Source organism: Somniosus microcephalus, chromosome 19 (assembly GCF_052327205.1).
Source record: "Somniosus microcephalus isolate GS21.2 chromosome 19, FLI_Smic_1.0, whole genome shotgun sequence".
In the NCBI taxonomy this organism is placed as follows: Eukaryota; Metazoa; Chordata; class Chondrichthyes; order Squaliformes; family Somniosidae; genus Somniosus; species Somniosus microcephalus.
The window spans coordinates 25,623,184-25,647,908 of record NC_141005.1 but is presented as its reverse complement, the minus strand read 5'-3'; the positions used below and the strand labels follow the sequence as shown (position 1 = coordinate 25,647,908).

The 24,725-nt window shown below is 44.5% G+C and overlaps 1 protein-coding gene across 3 annotated transcripts in view; it reads right to left on the bottom strand.

Moving 5' to 3' along the window:
- smtnb (smoothelin b) overlaps nt 1-24,725 on the bottom strand; it is a 382,571-nt gene that overhangs the window by 7,220 nt on the left and 350,626 nt on the right. The gene's annotated exons all lie outside the window — the stretch shown is intronic.

The following is a 24,725-nucleotide window of genomic DNA, read 5'->3' as shown; positions in this document are numbered from 1 at the left end:
TTGGGGAGCAGGCTTGTAGGAGGTTACAGAGATTACAGAGATAGGTAGGGCAAGACCATGAAGGGATTTAAATACAAGGATAAGAATATTAAATTGGAGGTGCTGGGAGATTAATGTGGATAGGTGTGATGGCTGAGCAGGACTTGGTGCAGGATAAGATATGGGCAGCAGAGTTTTGGATGAGTTGAAGTTTATGGAGGGCGGAGTATGGGAGGCCAGCCAGAAAGCATTGGAATAGTCGACTCTGCAGGTGAAAAAGGCATGGATGAGGGTTTCATCAGCAGGTGGCATGATGTAGGGGTGGAGGCGATGTTAGAGGTGGAAGTAGGCAGTCTTTGTGATAGAGGGAATATGGGAATAGAAGTTCAGGCGAGGGTCGACTAAGATGCTGAAGTTGCAAACCGTCTGGCTCAGCCTGAGAACATTATGGAATAAATTTGTGGTGTGGACCAAAGATGATGGCTTCGGTCTTCTCAATGTTTTACTGGAGGAAACTGCGGCTCATCCAAGACAAGAATTCTGACAACATAGGAAATAGTGGGGTTGAGAGGGGTTCTGGAGAGGTAGAGCTGGGTTTCGTCACCATTTCAAGGCCAAATTATCGTTCCTGAGATACGGTGCCCAAAACTGAACAAATTTCTCCAGATGGGTGGAGTTTGCACATTCTCCCCGTGTTTGCGTGGGTTTCCTCCGGGTGCTCCGGTTTCCTCCCACAGTCCAAAGATGTGCGGGTTAGGTTGATTGGCTATGATAAATTGACCCTTAGTGTTAGGGGGATTAAATACGTGGGGGTTACGGGGATAGGGTGGGATATGTGTTGGTGTAGGGGTTACGGGGATCGGGTGGGATATGTGTCGGTGCAGGCTCGATGGGCCGAAATGGCCTCTATCTGCACTGTGGGGTTTCTGTGATGGGGTCTGACCAAGGTTCTGTACAACTGAAGCATCACTTCATTTTTATTTCCAATCTCCTTGAGAAAAAGGCCCAACATTTCATTAGCCTTTATGATTACATTTTGTACCTGTGCACTAGCTTTCAATGATTTGTATACATAGACACCTAAATCCCTTTGCTCCTCCACAGTTCCTAGTCTCTTGCCATTAAGTAACTATTTTGATTTGTCCTTCTCAAATCCAAAGTGGATGACTTCACACTTCCCCACATCGAACTCCATTTGCCATAGTTTTGCCCACTCACGTAGTCTGTTTATGTCCTTTGTAGCTTCTTCCTCCCATCCACACAACTTAATGTGCCTCCTAACTTAGTGTCATCTGCAAACATAGATAAACACTCCCTATTCCTTCATACAAGTCATTAATATATATGGTGGAAAGCTGAGGTCCCAGTACAGATCTTTGGGGAACCCCGTATGTCACCTCAATCAAAGAATGAACCCTTTATCCCTACTCACCGTTTCCCAACAAACCCATATCACAAGGTTACCTCCAATTCCATGTGCTCCCATTTTTGCTAATAATTTCTTGTGCAGAACCGTATCAAATTCCTTCTGGAAGTCCGTATCGACAACAACAACTTGCATCGTTGTAAATTGTACAACGTTTACAATTTACATAGTAAAACATCCCCAGGTGCTTGACAAGAACGATTAACAAAATTTAACACCGAGCCACATAAGGAGATATTAGGACTGGTGACAAAAAGCTTAGCCACAGAGGTAGGTTTTAAGGATCATTTTAAAAAGGAGGAGGTAGAGAGGTATAGGGAGGGAATTCCAGAGCTTAGAGTCCAGGCAACATGCATACACGTTATCCACCATGCTAGTGACCTCCTCAAAAAAAAATCAACTAGATTAGTCAGACATGACCTACCTTCACGAATCCATGCTGACTCTCTGATCAACTGATACCTGTCCAAGCGCTCAGTCAATCTGTCTGATAATAGATTCCAGTAACTTCCCCACAACTGATGTTAAACCTACAGGTCTATAGTTACCTGGTTTCTCTCTCCCTCCCTTCTTAAATAATGGAGTGACATTTGCAATTTGCCCAGTACTGTCCTAAAATGACAAACAAGGTCCTATGTACATCACAGGACCCCAATTTTCATATTTAAAGGGAGAACCGCCTGACGCAGACGGGCACAGTGGGCTTAGGGGAGGATTGCAGTGGCCACAGCGAAGGTGGTAACCATTTTTGGGGTGCTACCGCCCCATCTCCACCAGACGAGAGGCCTCAAAATTCCCCCCCCCCCCATGCTTCCTGTCAGTCTCCACTGGCAGGGAAGGTCAACTGTGCAAAAAGACATACGGGGAAGAAAGGGAAAGAAAATTAACTTTAAAAAGTAAAAATTAGCAGAAAAACTGAAATGGATCAGTATTTTAAAATATGATGAACAAGGCATGTCACAGAAAGGCACAGTGTCACACCACCAATCCTCCATGCTGTACAACTCTGGGAAGGTTGTGTGTGGAATACTCACTTGATTGTGGTTGGTGCTTAATACTGAACATCAAAGAATCAAAAAAAGTGGGGAATAAAGTTGTCTAAAAACATTAAAATGCCTTAAAAAGTCTAATTTTCAAAAAAGGGAAAACAAATAAAAATACTTTTTACAACCATGGACTATTTTATTTTAAAAGTGTGGATGGAGATGCACGCTCAACTTTAAATGTATCACAGCCTTGATATTTCCAATTGAGCACTGAGCATGTGATGTAAAAAGCAAACATATCATTAAGTATGTGCATGCTTTCCACTTTACCATGTAACCTTGATAAACCAAATACTCACTCCATAAATTGGTTTCTAATGACAAACATTTTTACTTATGATGTAAATGTTTACATTTTTAGCGCTACTTCCATAATCACGGGGAGGGAAAGGCAGTTGTAGAGAGCTTCTTCCTCTCTTTGGTACTTACCATGCAACACCCCATCCCCTAGTTTACAGGGTGAATAAATTACTTGTTCCCAGACCTCTGCTGATAGCACTCTGCAAATGGGCACTGGGAGACACGAGAGAGGCAAATCCTGGCACAGACTCCAATGGCCAGTACTCTTTTTGTTGATACTCCTATATCTGCCCCTCCCAATTTTACATCGCATGCCCAGTGCTTAGGAGGATGGGGAATATGGCATAAAACTTTAAGGGTGTAAATGGAAAAAAAATGATCCCAAAACCAAAATATAATAACAGAATACTGAACTCTGCAGTTTATTTTTTAATACATTGTATATGAATTTTAAAAAAAATTAGTTGTGCAGAATAGAGTTCATTATATAGTCGAAAATAGATTTATGTTGTCAACAGTAAAACTAGTTGGAATTTTATAAAAGTTCTCAAAACATTATCAAAAAGCTGTCAACAATTGTAAAATTAGGGTTCAAATGAGTATCTTATACATTTTGAATTGAATTACAACCAGTTCATCTATGTTTCCCACACACACTAACATGAAATACCACTGTCCAGACAAAAGGAAGTAGATAGCCTGATAAACTAAAAGCATTTACTGGAGATAGAAAGAAAACCATGAATGCTGGAAATCTGAAAAAAATCCCAGAAAATATTAGAAATGCAAAGCAGAACAGTCAGCATCTGAAAAAGAAAGAAAGTTTAATGTTTTGAGTAGACTTTTCATCAGAATTAGCCAGCATACATCCCGCACAGGACATAATGGAAAGGAAGGAAGAGAAGGAGGCAAGTTTAAAAATCAAAGAACCTGCCTTTTCTTGTTCAAGGTGCATTCAAACTACATTGATGCTGCAATTATATATATACAGCTTGAATCCAGACACAGGACCAACCTGACACTGGAACAGAGTGGGATACCCTGGAACAGTGAGCAACAGTCTGCTTCACTTCAGTGTTAGTTCGGACCGTGACATTCAATTTACACTCCACACATTTAACATTGGTGTGAAACCAAAACTGAAATGTCTCTGCACCAATACTGAACTTGCAGTGTTACAGGTTAGCTGGGCTCAATGGCTTTGCATTTTCTGTTTATATTCAACCTAACTATAATTTTGTACTGTTGATGAGTTTCATGGGCCAATCTCATTTTTGCAATGCTCCAGGAATATTAGAGTTTTATACCTTCCATATCTAACTATGGTCAGAGTCCTGTCCTGCACAAATTACCACGCACACATCACCTCATCCGGCTTTATTTTCTGCTCTACAAACTCTTTGTACCCTCTAAACTGACTTCAAGATGTGTTTGTTTTCAAATCCTCTATAGCCTGACTCCACCCCATGTCATACATCCGAGTCTGTACACAATGTTTCTCTAATTCCAGTTTATTGTTTGCACCCCCACCCACTCTGCTTCACCATTGGATACAAATCTAAAAAGTGTCGGCTCTCTGGAAACCTCTTCCAAAATAACCACCTAGCTACTGTAACATTTGCATGTTGAATTGTCATTGGCCTGCAGGCATCTGTAAGGAATACCTATTATATTCACATGTGATCACATGCTGAGTTGCCATTGGCCTGCAGGCATCTGTAAGGACTGTTATTGTTTGGAAGACCCAGGGGGTCCGGACTCCATTTTGTCCACACAGTACTGTACTGATGAGTAAGCACAGACCTGATGCTTCATTAAAAGAGTTTAAATTGTAATACTCCGTTGTCCTGCAATTTATTATTTTTGTACAAAGTGTGCAAAACAAGACATGGAGTCAGAACAGGGATTTGAAATGGACATCGTTGGAGCTCCCTTACCCCAAATGAATTGGGAATCTTTGAACTTACCTAGAGAATGGAGCAAGTTCAAGCAAAACGTGGAGTTGATGTTCTCGGGTCCGTTGAAAAGAAAAGGAGGAAGAAAAATGCAGCTACCTACTCCTGTGGATCGAAGAAAAAGGGAGACACATTTTTAACACATGGTCTCTCACCGCAGATGAAGCAAAGGTACTGAAAAGTTATTTTGACTGTTTTGAAGCATATGTGATGCCCAAGACAAATACGATATTCGCTAGGTACAAGTTTCAGGAGAAAGTACAAGGAGCTAGTGAGTCGTTTGAACAGTTCGTGACTGAGTTAAAACTGCTGGTAAAAGACTGTGCATATGCAGATAAAGATGAGATGGTCAGAGACCGCATCGTGTTTGGAATACATTCAGCTAAAGTGAGAGAGAAACTTTTGAATGTTGGGTCCGGGCGAACGCTGGACAAAGCTATGGACATAGCTAGATCGCACGAGATAGCCCAAGCACAGTTGAAAACCATAACCGGCGCCACGAACAGCTCGCGTGAACAGACAGTGCACGCAGTTAATATACACACACCAAAGAACACTGCCCAGAGAGCGTGTTTCAGAACAGAAAGAACAGAGAGAGAGAATTCTAAAAATGGGCGACACAGACACAAAATGCTTCAAAAACTGTGGATATTGTGGAAACAACTGGCATGGAGAAAAGGAGTACTGCCCTGCCAAAGGAAGGCAATGTACTAAATGTGGTAAACGGAACCACTTTGCTAAAGTCTGCAGGACTGTTTTTGGAAAAGCAGTACACAGTGACAGCCAAATGCCAGATAGAGAGCCAAATGCAGAGGAACTGTTTATTGATTCTGTGTCACAGAAAAAACAGATTTCAGGGACTGAGCAAGCCTATGCCGATATTGAGATAGGAAAACAGGGCAAAGAGCTTAAGTTTAAACTAGACACTGGATCTCAGGTTAATGTAATTCCTCTGAGTATCACAGCTTGAAGGATGAGTGTGAGCTACAGCCCACCTCACGCAGACTGACCGGTTATGGGGGTGAGCAGCTCATTGTAAAAGGCATATGCATGATGAAATGCAAGTACAAAGAAAGCGACATGATGCTGGACTTTTACATTATTGACACTCGAGCACCGCCAGTGCTAGGTCTAAAGGCATGTTTAGACATGGACCTAGTCAAGCTAGTGCTATCATTGACAGCACCAGTTGAGAAGCAGACAGTCATGGAGGAGTTTGCTGACGTCTTCAAAGGAATCGGACTATTCCCAGGTGAATGCACTATTCACCTTGACCCTGCAGCTACCCCGGTGGTTTGCCCACCGAGAAGGATACCCCTTGCTCTGCGTAGTCGCCTGAAGGAGGAGTTGCAGAGCCTGGAGAATACAAAAATCATCGTCCGGGAAACAGAACCGACAGAGTGGGTCAACGCATTAGTAGTGGTTGAGAAACCACGTACAGGCAAGCTCAGAGTCTGTCTCGACTCCAGAGATTTGAACAAGGCTATCAAACGCCCTCACTACCCTCTACCAATGCTAGATGACATCACACCCAAGCTAGTGGGAGCACGTTACTTCAGTGTAATGGACGCACGATCAGGATACTGGACTATCAAGCTCACGGAAGAGTCATCTAAGCTAACAATGTTCAACACACCATTTGGACGCTACTGATTTCTGCGTTTACCATTTGGTCTTAGCTCAGGATGAATTTCAGCGGAAGATCGACGAAACCGATGAAGGCCTCGACAGAGTAGTTGCAATCATAGACGACATCCTCATCTATGGCAGGAATAGAGGGAAACATGACAGGAACCTCTGTGCGATGCTACAAAGATCACGGGAGAAAGGTATCCGGCTCAACCCCGAGAAAAGCATAATCGGATCCATCGAGATCAGTTATTTCGGGCATCGCCTCTCAAATGATGGCATTAAGCCGGATCCAGAGAAAATCTCCGCCATCAAGAAAATGGAGCCGCCGAAGAACCGCGCAGAGCTAGAGACAGTACTAGGCATGGTTAACTACTTAGCCAAGTTTGCCCCGAGCCTCTCCGAAATCAACGCACCCATGCGTCAGTTGCTCAAACAATCCAATGAGTTCCTGTGGGACAAACATGACACAGCATTTCAGAAAATGAAAGACCTAATCACCAGAGAACCAGGACCAGTTTTTGCCTACTTCGACCCCAACAAAGAGCTCAGACTACAAGTGAACGCATCAAAGTACGGACTAGGCGCAGTATTACTGCAAGAAGGAAAGCCCATCGGCTATGCTTCCAGATCTCTCAGACAGTGAAATCAACTATGCTCAAATCGAGAAAGAGCTATATGCAATTCTGTTTGGATGCAAGCGTTTCCACCAGTACGTCTATGGCCGACAAGTCATTGTGGAATCCGACCACAAGCCCCTCGAGCCAATCATGAGGAAACCACTAGCCGCAGCCCCACCAAGGCTACAGAGAATGATCCTGCAGCTACAGAAGTACAACTTCACAATCATTCACCGTCCAGGCAAAGAAATTCCTGTTGCAGACACGCTCTCCAGAAAGTCTCTTAGCTACCAGGACAGCAGCCTCAGTGAAGGCATGGATGTGCAGGTGCACATGGTGTACAACAGCTTACCTGTGAGTGACTCAAAACTGAAGGAGATCCAAGTAGGAACAGAGGAAGATGCACAACTCACACTGCTGAGCAAAATCATACATGAAGGATGGCCTGAGGAAAGGAGGCAATGCCCTCAGAGCATATCTGAATTCTGGAACCACAGAGACGAACTGTCACAAATCAACGGAATCGTCTTCAAAGGGGAGAACATCATCATTCCTACCAGTCTCAGATGTTGACAAAAATTCATGCTGGACATATGGGCATGGAAAAATGCAAACAAAGAGCATGTGACATTATGTTTTGGCCCGGAATGTGCAAACACATTGAGGACATTGTCAGAAAATGTTCCATTTGCCTAGAACGCCACCCATCAAATGTCAAAGAGCCCATGATACCTCACCATATCCCAGACAGGCCCTGGCAGGTCGCGGCAACGGATCTGTTCACATGGAACAACGTCAGCTGCAAGCAAGTGCATGCAAAACGTGTACAGAGACGCAACACCAAAAGAGATACTATGACAGGTCAGCTAGACTACTGCCGCCGCTGCACAATGGAGAATCCGTCAGAATCCAGGAGCATGACTACTGGAAGCCAGCAGTCGTAATCCAGCCAGCTGACACTGAGCGATCATATCACATCCGCACCCCAGAAGGACAGGTGTACCGCCACAATCGCAGGCACCTCCTGAACACCAAGGAACAACACCGTCATTCCGACGAGAGGTCAAGCCTAGAGTTATCCTTGACTTGTGAACTGTCAAAGGGTGTATGCGGATCGCTGTCCTAAAAAAAACTGTACATCGTTATTGAAACGTTGATGTTTTCAGTGCTAGTTAAATGTTGAGTTTACTTATATGTTGATGCTACTGAGAACATTATGTAGAAGGTTCAAAAGTAATGCATAACAGTTTTCTTTTAAAAGGGGATGTAACATTTGCATGTTGAATTGTCATTGGCCCACAGGCATCTGTAAGGAATACCTATTATATTCACGTGATCACATGCTGAGTTGTCATTGGCCTGCAGGCATTTGTAAGGACTGCTATTGTTTGGAAGACCCAGGGGGTCCTGACTCCATTTTGTCCACACAGTGCTGTACTGATAATAAAGCATCAGGTCTGTGCTTACTAAGAGTTTAAATTGTAATACTCCGTTGTCCTGCAATTTATTATTTTTGTACAGTGTGCAAAACAAGACAGCTACATGCCCCCCGCCTTTAAAAGCCTCCTTAAAAACTTCTCTTACACAGTACCTTAGAACCACCTCCTGAATGTCTTCACTTTCAGCATGGTGCCCACCTCAATCCCTTGTAAAACACAGATGGGCTAGATTTTCAGTATAGGCAGTTTTGGGGCACTAACCTTAGCGCCCGCCCGAAGTTAGCGCCCGCCCCAAAGTAGCGCCCCGTTGCCGGAAAATCAGTGGCTTCGCCCTAAGAGGTTGGTGGAGCGCTAAAAGAGGCATTCCACTACTATCTTTAGGCGCTAAGCCGGCGGTCCAGAGGGATAGCGCCCAGGCGGGGCGCAGCGCGGGTGCGGTCATTTTTGGACTGACAGCAGACCCCGTGGCGCCGACCAGCTCTTAAAGGGGGAAGGGACGAATTGGTCTGCTGCCACGCCCTGCACACTGCAGCCTTGCAAAGAGGCCTCAACACTGCTGCTCAGCCCCAGGGAGTCATGGCAACGCCAGAGAAGGCCCGTCAGCGTGCCCTGCGCTTCTCAGAGGGTGATCTGGACATAATGGTCACAGCTCTGGAGGTGAGGCGCAAGATCTTGTTCCCAGAGAGTGGGAGGAATCCAACCCACCACGACTACACCAAAGCCTGGAAGCAGATCGCCCAGAGGGTGACGTTCACCGGCGATGCCCCCAGGACCCACAAACAATGTCGTCAAAAATACAACGACCTGACCAGGATTGTCAGGGTGAGTACCCTTTCCAGTCTCCTCCTCATTCTTGCATGTACACCTGACATGATGGGCAAAGGGAGCTGAAAGTCCTATTGGCCAGCCCTCAGCCAGCAGCATTGGGACAGTCATGAGCACCAATTGGCCATTCGGCACTCTACACTCTGGCCAAGCTATTCCACCATGGGAGGCAGTGCACACTACATCAGGGCTTCACTCTGGCCAAGCTATTCCACCATGGGAGGCAGTGCACACTACATCAGGGCTTCACTCTGGCCAAGCTATTCCACCATGGGAGGCAGTGCACACTACATCAGGGCTACACTGCGCACTTACAGCCCGTCCTTTCTCTTGCAGGCTAAAGTAGCCTTTAATCGCCAGGCCCGTGCCAGGGGTGGCCGTGCCAAGCTGCAGAAGCTCACTCGGCTGGAGGAGCGCGTGTGTGTGCTCATGGGAGCCCGTGTGATCGTCCCCACAGCGTGCGGAGTAGCCGACCCTCCACTGCCCAGCAATGGTAAGGACCTCGTCCCCTTTAATTTGCGCCCCCCGGGGCCCGCGCTGGTTGTGTTGCGTTCCTTTTTCCAAACGCTCCGGCCGCCAGCCGCACAATGGGGCGGTCCGACTGAAGTTTGGAATCGGGGCGGCCAAAGGGCGTTGCACGAGGATGTGACGTCATTTTCTGCGCGCGCATCCGGGCGGGCGCTAAACTTTGCGCCGGCGCTAACGGGCAACTTAATTTGGGGCGGGGCGCAAACTGCGCTGCGCACGGGCGCTACACGCATAGCGCCCGAAAATCACTTCTCTTAAGGCGCTAACTGCTGGCGCTAGCAACTGAAAATCTAGCCCAGATGTTCCTTAATGCGAGGCTTGTTATATATCTGTAAGTTGTTTTTAATTACTGTATCTTTTCAGAAAGTTTGAAGTACTACAAACAATTATCTAGTCTGATTACAATAGGGAGACACATGTTGTAACACTGTCTTGCTTCCTCCGAGAATAAGTTCAAGCTCAGATGACAGAGACGACGGAAAGTTTTCCCATTGGTCACTCTATGTAAAGGCTGTTTAATGCCACAAAATTCATTTGGAAAATGTCGACAATATTACACTGGGCACAGATCCAAATTTTTAAAGAACTGTCCTTGTGGTGAGAATTAATTAATGTTTTCCTGACAATCTATCTTTAAGAGGATACAAGGATACAGAGAATGGAAAGGTCACACTGCTGTGCTTTTGAAGCTGGAGTAAAAGGAAAATTACTGATGGAAGACTACAAAGGTTGCCGTTTTTATTTACTATTTTATTATTATTCCGGAATGATAAAATATTAGAACAATTTCCCTCCCTAATATTTCTACCCTCTCAAAGAGCATGGTGATGACATTCTAGTACCTCACTCAAGTGATCATTCTTATGCCTGAGCTCGGCAGCGAGTTTTCATGGCTATTCAATTATGGAAGGGCATCACAGCCAAGCCCAATCCTCTTCCCACGTGATGTCCACATGCATGCATTTTCAACATGAGTCACTGGATCAGCTAACTATATAAAAGGCAAGCTCTTTTTCTTTAATACATCAGGATCAAACCTGGGCTTTATCTGGCCTGCATGATGCAGTACCACAATGGGCAATGGAATTATCAATGGGGTCACTGGGACACACATACATTCTTTGTTTTATCAAAGTTTGGTAATACAATTTAATGCACATCAGCAATGCCCACCTAGTAATAACCATTTAAAATTCTTTAAAATGACTTTAAGATGTCCCCATATAGATGTTAATCAGTTTTCTCAGTTAGATAAGTATTTTTTTTATGTGAAATACTTAATAAACTGCAAGTAGGTAAATGACAGATTACTGGCAACAGACTCGGATTAAGAGCTCAAACTCCAGAATAATTCATATCTACCATTTCATTAGCACCATGAAGGGAAAATGGATTCCAGATACAAAATCCTGTGGTGAATTTATCTACATTTCCTGCAATCAAAGTCAGTTTAAGTAAAGAAATGCCAGACCAACTGATATTTCTGTCCAACATGCACTACTTTTAATGCATTCAGTTTTCCTGATTACCTGGACAAATCGTGTTAAGTATAAGTGAGGCATGCAGCGTTCTAATGAAATCTGTATACTGAACTGAAAAGGAGCAGAAACAGCAGGAGCATTTCCTTGCAGGATTCAGCGCTTATTGCTTTTATACTGGCACCATTTTAATTTGGATTTCTGATCCTGGCAGAAGATTTGTAGGTCTATGAGTCTGGTGCCAAGATGAAAGAATCCAAACGAAATGGCATCAGTATAAAAACTTCTTTGAACAATGTACAACAGACATGACTTTAGTCACTAGTTGACCAGATAAATATGGTTAGCCTGGATGCTCCCGCTACAATTCAATATCGAAGACATTATTGAAGGGGTATTAGTGTACCATTTACTGAACTCCTGAACCTTGTTCAAACTTTGTATCTTTTCAAAATTTGGAAGCTTCCATCAGTTGCTACAGGTCCAAAAGGGCTCTAATGCCACAGAACAATTGTGCCAAATTTGAAAACATTAAAAACTTTTTATGCCTAGTTTTAGACAAGTTCTTGCAGGATGTTATTTTATTCAATACAGCCTCCTCTGTGATCTGAAACATATATTTAGGAATTTTCAGTTGTGAAAATGGCACTTGTGGGAGCTGATTAATTTACTTTCAGTATATCCATTATATGTCAGGATTTTGAAGATCGTACAAGAGCTATGTTCAGACGGGACACAATGCCACAATAAAAAGGCCATATTTGGTAGTAAATTGAGCTAACGTAAATAAAAAAGATGTTTATTTGCAAAACACTTACACATAATCATCATGGAAACTTTACTGGAACCTTCTAACGCAAATGTAATAATAATGAACAAAAATCTGAAGCTGTACTTGCAAGAAATAACCCAGCGCTTGCCAGGAAATTTACAATGTTTTGCTGTCAATTTTGTGTTTGCATTCCTTTCAATGGGATGAACCACAGCTGGTTTTACAAAACACTGGTAGGGAATGATTGAATGAATTAGTGAATGAATTAGGCATAAAATAAAACAGAATTAAGCTAATTTAATTCTAAAACTTGTGAATCTTTTATTAAAAAAAACTTCAAACAGATGGAAAATACTGAAAATACACAGCAGAACCATTTGGAAGAAAAATGTGGACAGACTTGCATTCTATTTCCAACATTTTTGATTCTTAATCAGATATCCAGTATTCACTGATTTATTTTCACCTCTATCAGTAAAATTTCTAGATTGTGTTAAATCACTCCAATTTCCTAGGTCTAGAAAGGGAAAATGAAGAGAAAAATGATCTAACTATATTATTATAAAAATCAGTATGCCCTAACATGCTTTTCCAGTCTGTCATACTTGTATCACACACAACTTTCTGTCACAATTCAAAGAAAACCATAAAAAAGCAAAGTAGCTATCCAGGAACACAAAATACTCGAGCCAAAAGGTCAGCAGTCTTTTAATTAACATCTGTGTAAACTTGATGGTATTGTTTAACCATTTAATAAACCTCTGTGAACCCAGTGGTAACTTAACAGCAGTTAGATTTTGTAATCTAAAAGGGACAAACACCGACATTTACATGGTATAGTATTCCTGACCCTATAAAACAGCTCATTAACTGACTTATCATGAACAGCACTAAAAAAGATTTGCTGGTACTTCTATAAATAAGTCTAGTGTCCATTGCATATGTCACAAATTTTTACAGGTGTAAGCTTAAAAATAAAGAAAGCTAGTTAATTCCTACTGGTTTTCCTGACCTTCCAACCTGGCCTTTCCCCCCCAAGCGCAGGAACTGTGGATTTACAAGCAGCTGCCAATATACAGAAAATTCCTTCAGCCTCCAGTTGATTGGAGGATATTCACATTTAGAACAATTTACCATAGGGAGTATCTGAGTACTGGCCTACTGGGTCAGGCCAAGTTAAATACAGCTGCATATTAGCAGCTAAGCATCATAATCACGTTCCAGATGCTAGAGTTCCCATAAGCTACACTACAGAGGATCAACTAATGTATATATTTTCTTCCCTATCTCTCCTGAAGATGTAGAATTATGCTGGTGTAAGGTTCCACTGACCATCCTGAAATTTCTCACCCAAATAACCATTCATGTGTAAGTTCCGGCAAATTAGTTGCTCATTGGGACACCACTGCCATTACCCAATCCCATGCCCACCCAATGTGCATATGTGGACACTTTCCAGTAGGGGTTACTAGATAACTACTAGGAAGACCAACTCTCACTAACTTTCCCCTTCCTACCCCATCTGCCATCCTGACTATGATCAGCTAATTGGGCACAGAGGATCAAACCTGGGGTGTATGACTCAGTTTCATACTACCCTGTACAGTATTCAGCAAATTTATTGGGGTAGAAATTCGAATGCATTTCACAAGTGCACATGAAATGTAATCACCACCATATTGGCTAAGGCGCTCCTTAGGCATCCCTGGCAGCCACCTGAAATGAATGGTGGGCTCATTAAAATATTTAAATAGGGGTCCTGCGCTTTTATTAGGACCCTTTTGGGAAATTGGTGCTTGGAAGCATTTGATTCGATCATTCTTAAGCCTGCCCAGAAAAACATGGCGCGAACATTCAGAAATCAGGCCGAAGCCGTGCCATTTAAAGGGATCCCCACCTCCATTAAGGTGGTGAGCAACCTCGAGCAGCTCTAACTGTTGAGGACCCAGCTGCAGACTGCTGTGCTGTGCCTCAACATCGGCCGGGGCAGTCTGGGCCAGCTGGCCATGTGGAACCAACAAAGGCACTGGGTCAGAAGCTGGCAGGGAAGTAGTCCTATCATCCTGAGAGAGATGACAGCATGCACCTCTCCTATGGAGCCAAGGGCCACAGTCATGTGGTTACTGTGGTGTATGTAACCGTTCCACCTTTAAGAGAACTATTTTAAGAGATGCACTACTTTATCTTGGCTGCTGTATACTGTAATACCGGTGGTGACCACACCGGTATATAAGTGCTGTGTAATGATTTATTAGGCAGTTCAGCCTGACCTCCGACTAGTAAAGACCTGTTGAATTTACTCTTGTGGTCTGTGTGCAGTGATTCTTATTAACAATAACTAGAACACACAGACTTAACAGTGGCGACGATGACGATCTTACCCTGCGGCAGAGATATATCCAAGGCAGTTTAACGGGCGTCGAGAAGAGGCATCCGCCCTCATCATCCTGCTGAGAAAAGACTCGGGTCTGAAGAGCAAGGAACAATCCTGACACGAAGCCTTCCATCAGCAACAGGCAGTGATCATCCCTTCTATCACGGTGGTGGGTAAGCCGATCAGCGACGAGCAGCAAGTCGGCCACATTGGCTGTGAAGTAGGGGAGGGAAAAACGGAGGATATAAGGGCGGAGAACTCGACCACGGCCGGGGAAAAGAACCGGACAGAAGTCGGGGCCAGAGGCGCTGAGACTGGGGCAGCGTAAGGCGCGGGAGCCGCGGTGAACGCAAACGCAGCCGGTGTAAAAGACCGGGCTGCAAGCGGGCTGGGAGACGCAACAGCGTCGAGAGAGAGAGCTCGACCGCGACCGGGGAAAAAGGCCGGGCAGCTACCGAGGCGCGGGATAAAATTTAAAAAAAACCGCGGAGAACTCAGCCGCAGCCGGGGGAAAGGACCGGACTGCAAGAGGGGCTGGGAGGCACGATTTGAGAACCGCTGGGGAGGGCGAACGCAGCAATACGGCAATCGCCATTACAGCCAGCGGGGGAGAAAGGCAAAACGCGGGAAGCCGCCATTTTCGTAGGCGGGGGAAGAAGACAAGCGCGGGAAACCGCCATTTTGAAAAAAAAAGAAAAGAAAAATTTCTTTTTGTTTCTCAAGAAGATTGCGAAGATGCCTAAGCGTGGTAACATCAACGATTTCGATCCCGATGTTGAAGATTGGGCCACGTATGTAGAACGCATAGAGATTTATTGTAAGGCAAATAAAATATCAGATGAAGATAAAGCACTAACCTTACTAAACTCAATGGGTGCGAAGACATACGGGCTATTGAAGCATCTTCTATCACCAGCTAAACCGGCAGATCAGGCTTTCGCTAATATTGTTGCTGTCCTGAGAAATCATTTGAACCCCACACCGCTGATGTTAGCGGAACAATTTAAATTTTATGCGAGAACGCAACTGAAAGAGGAAAGCAACGCGGAGTATTTAATTGAACTGCGTAAGCTAGCGAAATACTGTCAGTTTGGGGAAAGACTGACAGAGGCACTGAGAGACAAATTCGTGTGTGGATTGTCGAAAGAAGGAACACAAAAGCGGCTGCTTGAAGAGAATGATCTTACACTTGATAAGGCTGTCACTGTTGCAGCATCGCACGAAGCCGCAGCGAGAGGCACTGCGGAAATGCAGCTGAAGGCAGCGGTACTCAGCGTAGATCAAATGGCTTTGGGTACAGCGAAATGTTATCGTTGTGGAAAGACAACACATGATCAGAACCAATGCTGGTTTAAAAATCAGGAATGTAGAAAATGTGGCAAGCTTGGTCACATAGCTAAAGTATGCTGGTCAGGAAAGAAGACCAGCAACAAAAAGTCACCGCAGGAAAAGTGCAGAAAGGTACATAAGGTGGCTGAGAAGAGTTCGGATGAACAGAATTCGGATTCAGACTCCAACAGCAAGGAACTGGGTAGTCTGAGAATTCACAATGTGAGTAAGGAAGCTGACCTACAAACTATCTGGGTCACACTTCAGATAGCAGGAGTCCAAGTGAAGATGGAATTGGACACCGGATCGGCGTTGACGGTCATGAATAAGCAAGATTACAAAAGGTTATTCACACATATTCCCCTACGGGATACGGAGATAGTATTGCAGACATACACGGGGCAAAGAATATACCCCATCGGAAATATAAAAGTCAAGGTGGTACACAAGGGCAAAGAACACCAAGGAATGGACTTATATGTACTACCTGAGGGAGGTCCACCACTTCTGGGACGGGAGTGGATCAGGAAAATAAATATGGACTGGCATTCCCTAAAAGCAATAATGGTAGATTCCGGAAAAAAAGATGTCAAACCTGAACGATTGTCCAGAATATTGGATGAGGCTAAAGAGGTGTTCCAACAGGGACTGGGAACACAGAGGAATTACGGCAAAAATCAAGATTGCAGAACATGCAAACCTAAAATTTTTCAAAGCCAGACCGGTACCTTATGCGATACGACCTGCTGTGGAAGCTGAGCTGGAAGGGCTAGAACGTTCAGGAGTACTGTCTAAGGTGGACTGGAGTGAGTGGGCCACGCCCATTGTTCCCGTCATGAAGCGTTCATCGAGTAACAAGCCAGGGGAACCGGGGAAGGTCCGCATCTGTGGAGACTTCAAGATCACGCTTAATCCGGTGCTTCTCACGGTGCAATATCCGCTTCCGCGGATTGAGGATATCTTTGCTTCATTGTCTGGCGGGAAACACTTCACCAAGATAGACCTGGCGCAAGCGTACTTACAGATGGAAGTTGAGGAAGAGTCGCGCCAGTATCTCACAATCAACACGCACAGAGGCTTGTATCGATATAATAGACTGGTTTTTGGAGTGGCTTCGGCTCCAGCAATTTGGCAGAGGGCCATGGAGCAGGTATTACAGGGAATTCCAAACACTCAATGTTACTTGGACGATATCCTGATTACAGGAGAGGACGATGAGAAACACCTTGCAAATTTGAAACTGGTGCTCACCAGATTGAAGGAATATGGACTTCGGGTTAATCGCCAGAAATGTGAGTTCTTTCAGAAACGGATCTCGTACTGTGGTCATGTCATTGACCAGGAGGGGCTGCACAAGTCACCTGACAAGATCGAAGCTGTTGTGAAGGCTCCCGCTCCGGAAAATGTATCCCAGTTGAGGTCGTTCCTAGGGTTGATTAACTATTACCATAAGTTTCTGCCAAATCTATCCACGGTGCTGCACCCGAACGCTCTTTTGCAGAAAGAAGTACCATGGAAGTGGAGCGAGGACTGTAAGAAGGCCTTTCGCAAAAGCAAGGCATTGATCACCTCAGAGGAAGTGTTGGCTCACTTCAACCCAACGCTACCTATTCGTTTAGCTTGTGATGCTTCTCCTTATGGTATTGGAGCAGTACTCTCACACAAGTTGCCAAATGGCTTGGAAAGGCCAGTCGCATTTGCATCCAGATCACTGACCTCCGCTGAGCGCAACTATGCTCAGATAGATAGGGAGGCTCTCAGCCTTGTGTGGGGAGTAAAGAAGTTTAATCATTACCTGCAGGGCCAGAAGTTTACACTGCTGACAGACCACCAGCCGTTGGTATCCATTTTTAACCCTAAGAAGGGTGTTTCGGTGATGACAGCACAGAGGCTCCAGAGATGGTCCCTTTTCCTAGGGGCACATCAATATCAGATAGAATTCAAAGGTACAAAGCAGCATGGTAATGCTGATGGGCTGTCGCGCCTGCCACTACCTACTGAGGAGGAGGCACCGACGGTTGACCCAGTGGAGTTATTTCACTCGACCATCATCGAATGTTTACCAGTCACCAATGCAAATATTGAAAGGGAGACTAGGAATGACCCGACACTGTCTCGGGTCTACGAATTGACAGTAAAGGGATGGCCAGCCCATGGTGATCCACTGTTACCGGCATTCTCAGCAAGACGAGAACAGCTGTCCATCTGTCAGGGAACATTGATGTATGGAACAAGGGTGATTATCCCTCCTAAGTTAAGAGAGAGAGTTCTAAAAGAACTACATGAAGGTCATCTGGGGGGAGTCAAGATGAAAAGCCTTGCTAGGGCTTATGTGTGGTGGCCGGGTATCGACCAACAGATAGAGGATCTGACGAAAAGCTGCTCAGGGTGCCAAAAAGTCCAAAATGCACCTCCAATTGCACCGCTGCATCCATGGGAATGGCCTTCAACCCCATGGCAACGTGTACATATTGACTTTGCTGGTCCATTCATGGATTCCATGTTTTTAATTGCGGTGGACGCACATTCTAAATGGCCAGAAGTGATTAAAATGACTACCACTACCTCGGAGAAGACGATCGCGGTGCTAAGAACGATATTTGCAAGACATGGATTACATAACATAAGAACATAAGAAATAGGAGCAGGAGTAGGCCAATCGGCCCCTCGAGCCTGCTCCACCATTCAATAAGATCATGGCTGATCTGATCCTAACCTCAAATCTTCTATCACTCTGCATCCACCCGAACCCATGTGATCTCCCGGGAGAGGCGAAAAACCAGATAAAGACCCAATGGCCAATTTGGGAGAAAAAAATCTGGGAAATTCCTCTCCGACCCATCTAGGCGATCGAAATTCTTCCACAGTTCGTGTCAGAGGAATTCCAGAAATTCCTGAAGAAGAATGGGGTGAAACATTATACCTCTGCCCCATATCATCCAGCTACGAATGGGCTGGCCGAGAGGTTTGTACAGACGTTCAAAAAGGCAATAAAGGCCATGAGCGAAGATCAGATTCCACTGCAACACAAGGTGGACAATTTCCTACTGGCATATCGAAACGCCACCCATGCAACAACAAACCAAAGTCCTGCCATAATGTTCTATAACAGGAGGTTGCGGTCCAGGTTGGACTTGTTAAAACCAAATGTGCGGAGGGAAGTCGAAAACAAACAGTTCCAGCATATCAATAACAAGCCCACTCGGAGTTTTGAAATAGGACAACCGGTGTTAGCCAGGGACTATAAAAACGAGAAATGGCAATTTGGAACAATTCGGGCCAGACAAGGACCCCTGATGTACACGGTAGATGTTGGTGAAAATGTAATGCGACGTCATGCTGACCAACTGGTGGGATCGAGAACAAGGGTCGAGCCCATGGTTACGACAGAGACAACCGTGGAGGAAGTTAGTGAACCTGAAGCATCTACCTCAGAAGTGAATATACCTGATGATGATGTCCTATCCATAGGGGATCAACTAGATGAGTCACCCCAGCAACGAGAACCAGAGACCCCTGAAAGGCGTTATCCGTCTCGGATCAGGAGGCCTCCTCAGAGACTGAATCTGTGAACTGTTTTTACATGAAGTTGTGTATATATGTTATTATGTTATGTTTAATGGGGAATATATACTGTTAAGCTAAAAAGGGAGGATTGTGGTGTATGTAACCGTTCCACCTTTAAGAGAACTATTTTAAGAGATGCACTACTTTATCTTGGCTGCTGTATACTGTAATACCGGTGGTGACCACACCGGTATAGAAGTGCTGTGTAATGATTTATTGGGCAGTTCAGCCTGACCTCCGACTAGTAAAGACCTGTTGAATTTACTCTTGTGGTCTGTGTGCAGTGATTCTTATTAACAATAACTAGAACACACAGACTTAACAGTTACCCCGCTACCCTCTCACAACTCTGCATGAGAACAAAGTGAAGGAGCGTAGTGATGCTCTGGAAGCTCTCCACATTCTAATCCATATTCTCCTTCATGGTTTGAAAGCCTGAGGAGATGCTAGACCCCAGAGCTATGATGGCAGCAGTCTAAACTTCCAGTGAAACTCTCAGAGCTGTCACCAGAGGCTCCATCATTGTGGGCTCCACTGCAGTGTTTGTAGAACTGCCAACTCGCTCCATGGTTGACTACATGGTCTCAATGCCCTGCTCGACGACCCAGCACAAGCTGGAGCAGGACTCCTCCATCTGCCATTGTGCGCAAGCTCGCTGGAAGATTGCCCAGTGCACGTAAAAGGTCCTGGAGTATAGAAATCAGTCCTTTAACGTAGGCTGTGCCCTTGACGCCTTCATCTGTACCCTTTGTAAGCTGGTTCCTGGGCCATTCCATTCTCCTGCCCATGGCCCTGTGCGCGAGTGCTCAGTGATGCTTCCAATGCAGACCTCACCTTTAAAAATATATGTAGGGCCAGTCTCTGAGCTGGTGCTTACTAAGGTTAGGTCGAGTGACACTGTCATCATGAGTGCTGCTCTCTTCCAGCTCCTCAGCCTCTGGGCTTCACATTTGCTTCACCTGAAAGTGAAGAGGGGAACAAGTATTAGCATTTAGTGTCAAGGACAAGCAGGGATAGGTGAGTGGCTGCTGAAAGAAGCTGCACTTTGTCAGGCATAGTGTGTGAGGGTGAGAAGAGAAAGAGTGCAAGATGGACAAGTGCTCTGCAGGACGTGTTCTTGAGCCTCACCACTTGTCACATCCATGAGGTCCTCCTCTACTTGAGAGAGCACTTGAATGGATGCTCTCCCTCCTCCTGCTCTCACCTCCTCTATTATTATTCACGAGCTTGGCCTGCAAGAAAAAAGGGAGTGCTAGTAGTAGCCCAGTGAGATACTTTGAGGATGTGCATATCAAGGTCAAATAGTGGTGCTGCTGTTGTGAAGGGTGGCAGAGATGCGAGGACATGAAGGCAATAATAGTAAGGAGAATAGGAGGTGTAGAGTGTGGTATTAGGACCAGAAGAAAGTGGAGTGAAGTATGCTGCAGTGAATGGAGGAGAGTGCTGGTAATCGGGGGAGGGAAGGGTTGCGAGTTCTTTGGCTTCAGGTAGTGCAGAGTTAAACCGAGAGTGATAGAAGATAGGAGTTAGCAGTCTTACCTCATCAACCTTGGTCGGATCATTAAACTTTTTCCTGCATTACAGCCAGGTCTGTAGGGTGAGGCTCCTGGCGCTGTCCCACTCTGCCACATGTGCCCATTACTGCCGAGCAGCTCGTTGGGATACCTTCCTCCTGCTTGGTGGAAGAGGACGTCCTTTCTCCTGCCGACCTCTAATGCTGAATCTGAGAAGTGGGGGGCCAGCTTCTTCTTGACCTGCCATGTTGAAAATTTACCTTCCAGTTGCCTGCAGCCAAAGTGTACCTCTCCTTTAAGAGTTTCTGGCTGCCTTTAAATTGGGTCAGGAATGCACAGTATTCATGCCCCTAATTAGGTGAGCTGCCAATGAACAGCAGGACTAGTGGTGGTAGCCTGTCTATTTCATGATAATGAGGGTCCCGGACCAATTTTACTTCCTAGTTCAGCCCACATGATTAGGCTTATGCTGTCTGCACAGCATCAAGTCTGGGACCAAAACAGCCCAGTACGAATTTCTACCCCATCAACTGAGCCATTAGGGCAGCCGTACCCATGCCCTATATATATATTTTTAAAACAGGCTTTGAAATTTTACATATATGTACCTAAGAAAGTAGCACAGCACTTTAAAAAAAATAAATACATCTTTCCAATTTATTGTCGTCAGGAAACAAATCCATTAATACAGTTGCAACTTCCTTTTAAAGTCATAATGCTTAGGACTCAAAGGCACACTGAGACCATCTCCTCACACAAGAAACACCATATAAAGTCAATGTTTACAGCCCACAAAGGCAGTGACCTTCAAAGGTTGGAACTGTTCACAGATGCCCATTAATTTTCTTGACAGAAAAACTTGTAATTTTTTAGAAACACGTAACATACACAATCATTGATCGCAGAAATAACAAGGCGTCAGGGGCTGTGGAAAACCTTTTCAATAAAGAAACTTCAGTTTGGCACACTGTTTAGTAGCCAAGGAGACACATGCTGGTTCACAAACAGACGGCTATATTAATGTAAACCTTAGCTCAACCCTTTCCCCTGTTATTTTCAAATTCAAGCCAAGATATGATGTAACCTAGCTTGAGGCTAATGTATCATTGACTGCCTGCATTGTTTGACAAGCAAACTATTACCGCTTGACGATATGACTTATTCAAAATAGGAGTCAAATTATGATAATTAACAAAAACACATTGCAAAAACTCAATAAAACTACTTTATATCAAGCACAGAGAATAGAGTTGACTTTAAAAGGAGTGCTCCTAGAAACACAGAACCTTACAGCACAGAGGCAAATTGACCAGTGTCTGTGCTGTTTCTTTGCTAGAGCAATCCAAAACTAATCCCAATGCTTTGCCCTCTCTATTCTCTTAGTGACAATTTTGAATTGACCTTGTCACTGACTCCCCAATCAGAAAGAAACAACTTGCAGTTATATAGTGTTTTTCACAACATCAGTTTTTCCCTATTTATTCTATCAAAACGGTTCATAATTTTAAAAGCCTCTATTAAATCTTTTCTAAGACTTTGCTCCTCATAACTATAGTTTCTCATTCCTGGTATCATCCTGTACACTGTATATTCTCTGCATTATTAATGTCCTTTCTATAATAGGATGCCCTAAACTGCATAGAATAGAATAAATAGGGCCTAAGCAATGCCTGGTACAAACTTATTATCTCTTTACTCTTGTATTCTATGCCCCTATTTATAAAACCCAAAATGCTACTGGCCTTTTTCACAGCTTTATCAATCTACACTCGTACCTTCATGGAATTATGTATTTGAACCCCTAGGTCGCTCCATTCATCTACCCCCTTCAGCATTCTTCCTTTCAGCCTATACTGTAATTCATTGTTTTTCTTCCCAAAATGCATCATCTCAAACTTCTCCCACCTGTCTACACATTCCTCTAAACTATGTCCTCGTGAAGTCTTTCACAGGCCTCTTCACTGTTGTGTTGTCAGCAAATTTTAATATTGTACTTCGTGCCCAAGTTCAAATCATATATATCTATCTACCTCTGGAACGAAAGTGGACCCAGCACTGACACCTGAGGTACTCCACTTCCATCTTTTCTCCAGTCCGGACAAAGCCCATTAATTCTAACCATTTGTTTCCTGCCTGTCAACCAACTTCCTATCCATGCTACTACATTTGCTCTTGTACCAGAAGTCTGAATTTATGTACCAGAAGTCTGAATTTTTGTGAGGCACCTTATCAAATGCCTTCTGAAATGCCTGCATCATTAGGACAAATAACTTGTTTAAAATGGAATATAGCTGCGGATTGTTTACATTATGCCCTCTACAGATGCTTTGGCTTTTCTTTTGGATTTTCTTTTAGTGTAACAGACCCGAGTGATAGGGCTACACTGGCATTTCATAAAATTCTACACAATGTATGCCAGAAATGGTGCTGGAGGGGTCGGTAATAACCAATTAGATCATGGACACTTTAGAAACTAATTGTGATAGGAATGAGCAGCTATTCCAGGAAATAATGGGTTTCTTTCCATATAGTAACAGAGCAAATGGACTCAATTGAGGGGGATAACAAGTCAGGGAGAGGGAAATATTCTTTTTTTTTACTGCCATTAGTTCAGAAAGCTAAATTGTTATACATATATACATATAATAAAGGCTAGGTAAGAGCTGAAAGGTATAACAGAATGTATAAATCGTCGAGTTTCACGGTCATGGTACTGTTTACATCTGCACCCCTCAGTTTAGTTCCTGCTTTTTTATCTTTGATGTTTTCTGTTATTTTTGTTCCTATTGAATCACTGAATGAATCAATCATTAAATGAACCTGCAGTACAAAGGTTTACATGTACAGTATATGGACTGTAATGAGATCCTAACCAGAGTACAAACTGTTCTTGGTATAGTAAACTTAAGAGCCATGTATTTTGCTACAATGTAGCATAAAATGAAATGAAATTACAGTATATAATTTAACCAAAGTGGTTTTAGAATGAGACAGAGGCAATTTTTTCCTTCTGCTTTTCTCCCATCATCTTCTTCGGATGTTGAGTCGCGCTAGTGTGGTTTCATGAGTGTTGGCAGCCATCTGATATTTGCCCAAGTGGTCGCTTTTCATGATTGAATCTAGATACTGGGGCTGGATTTCCAAGTTGGGGAGGGGTTGGAGTTCTGGTCTGGAGTTTTAACTTCCCGGTGTGCGTGTTTCGTTTTAAAACAGGATCCCTGCCCAGAGGCCAGCCTGATTTGACAGCTTGGCTCCCTGCCGGTCGTGGAACACTCCAGAAGAGGCCGCAGCCCAAGAGCAGGCAAGTTCCTGCTGCCCAGGATAGAGATCGCGAGGGGGTGGGTACAGCGTGGTTTGGAGGGTAGGAGGTGATTGCGGGGTGGTTTGCAGGAAGAACAGGGTCAGAGATTGGGGGGAGGGGGAGGGGGAGGGCAGTGATCTCGGGGGTGGGGTTCTGATTGCAGGGGTCCAATCGCGTGGAGATGTAAACAGGTTGGCTTGGTGGTTGGGGGGGGGAGGGAAGCATTCCTGCTCCCCCTGGCCCACAAGCAGTGCTGGAAAAGCACTTATCACTTGCACGCAGCAGTCCTCGCCTCTCTTTAGCTGCCGGGTTTCCCAAGGCCCGGGAAACCCGGACACCCTGCATTAAAGCTGGAAGAGAGATAAAATCTGAGGCACACAGCCCCATTAAAATATTTAAATGAGTGACCCCACTTCCTGCTTCTCATCACGCCTCTGTTAAAACTGGAAGTTTGCAGGATGGGTTCAGGTTCAGGGTCCTGGCATGCTCTTCTGCACTCCTCATTGAACCAGGGTTGGTCCCCTGGCTTGATGGCAATGGTAGAGTGAGAGATATGCTGGGCCATGAGGTTACAGATTGTGATGGAGTACAATTCTGCTGCTGCTGATGGCCCATAGCGCCTCATGGATGCCCAGTTTTGAGT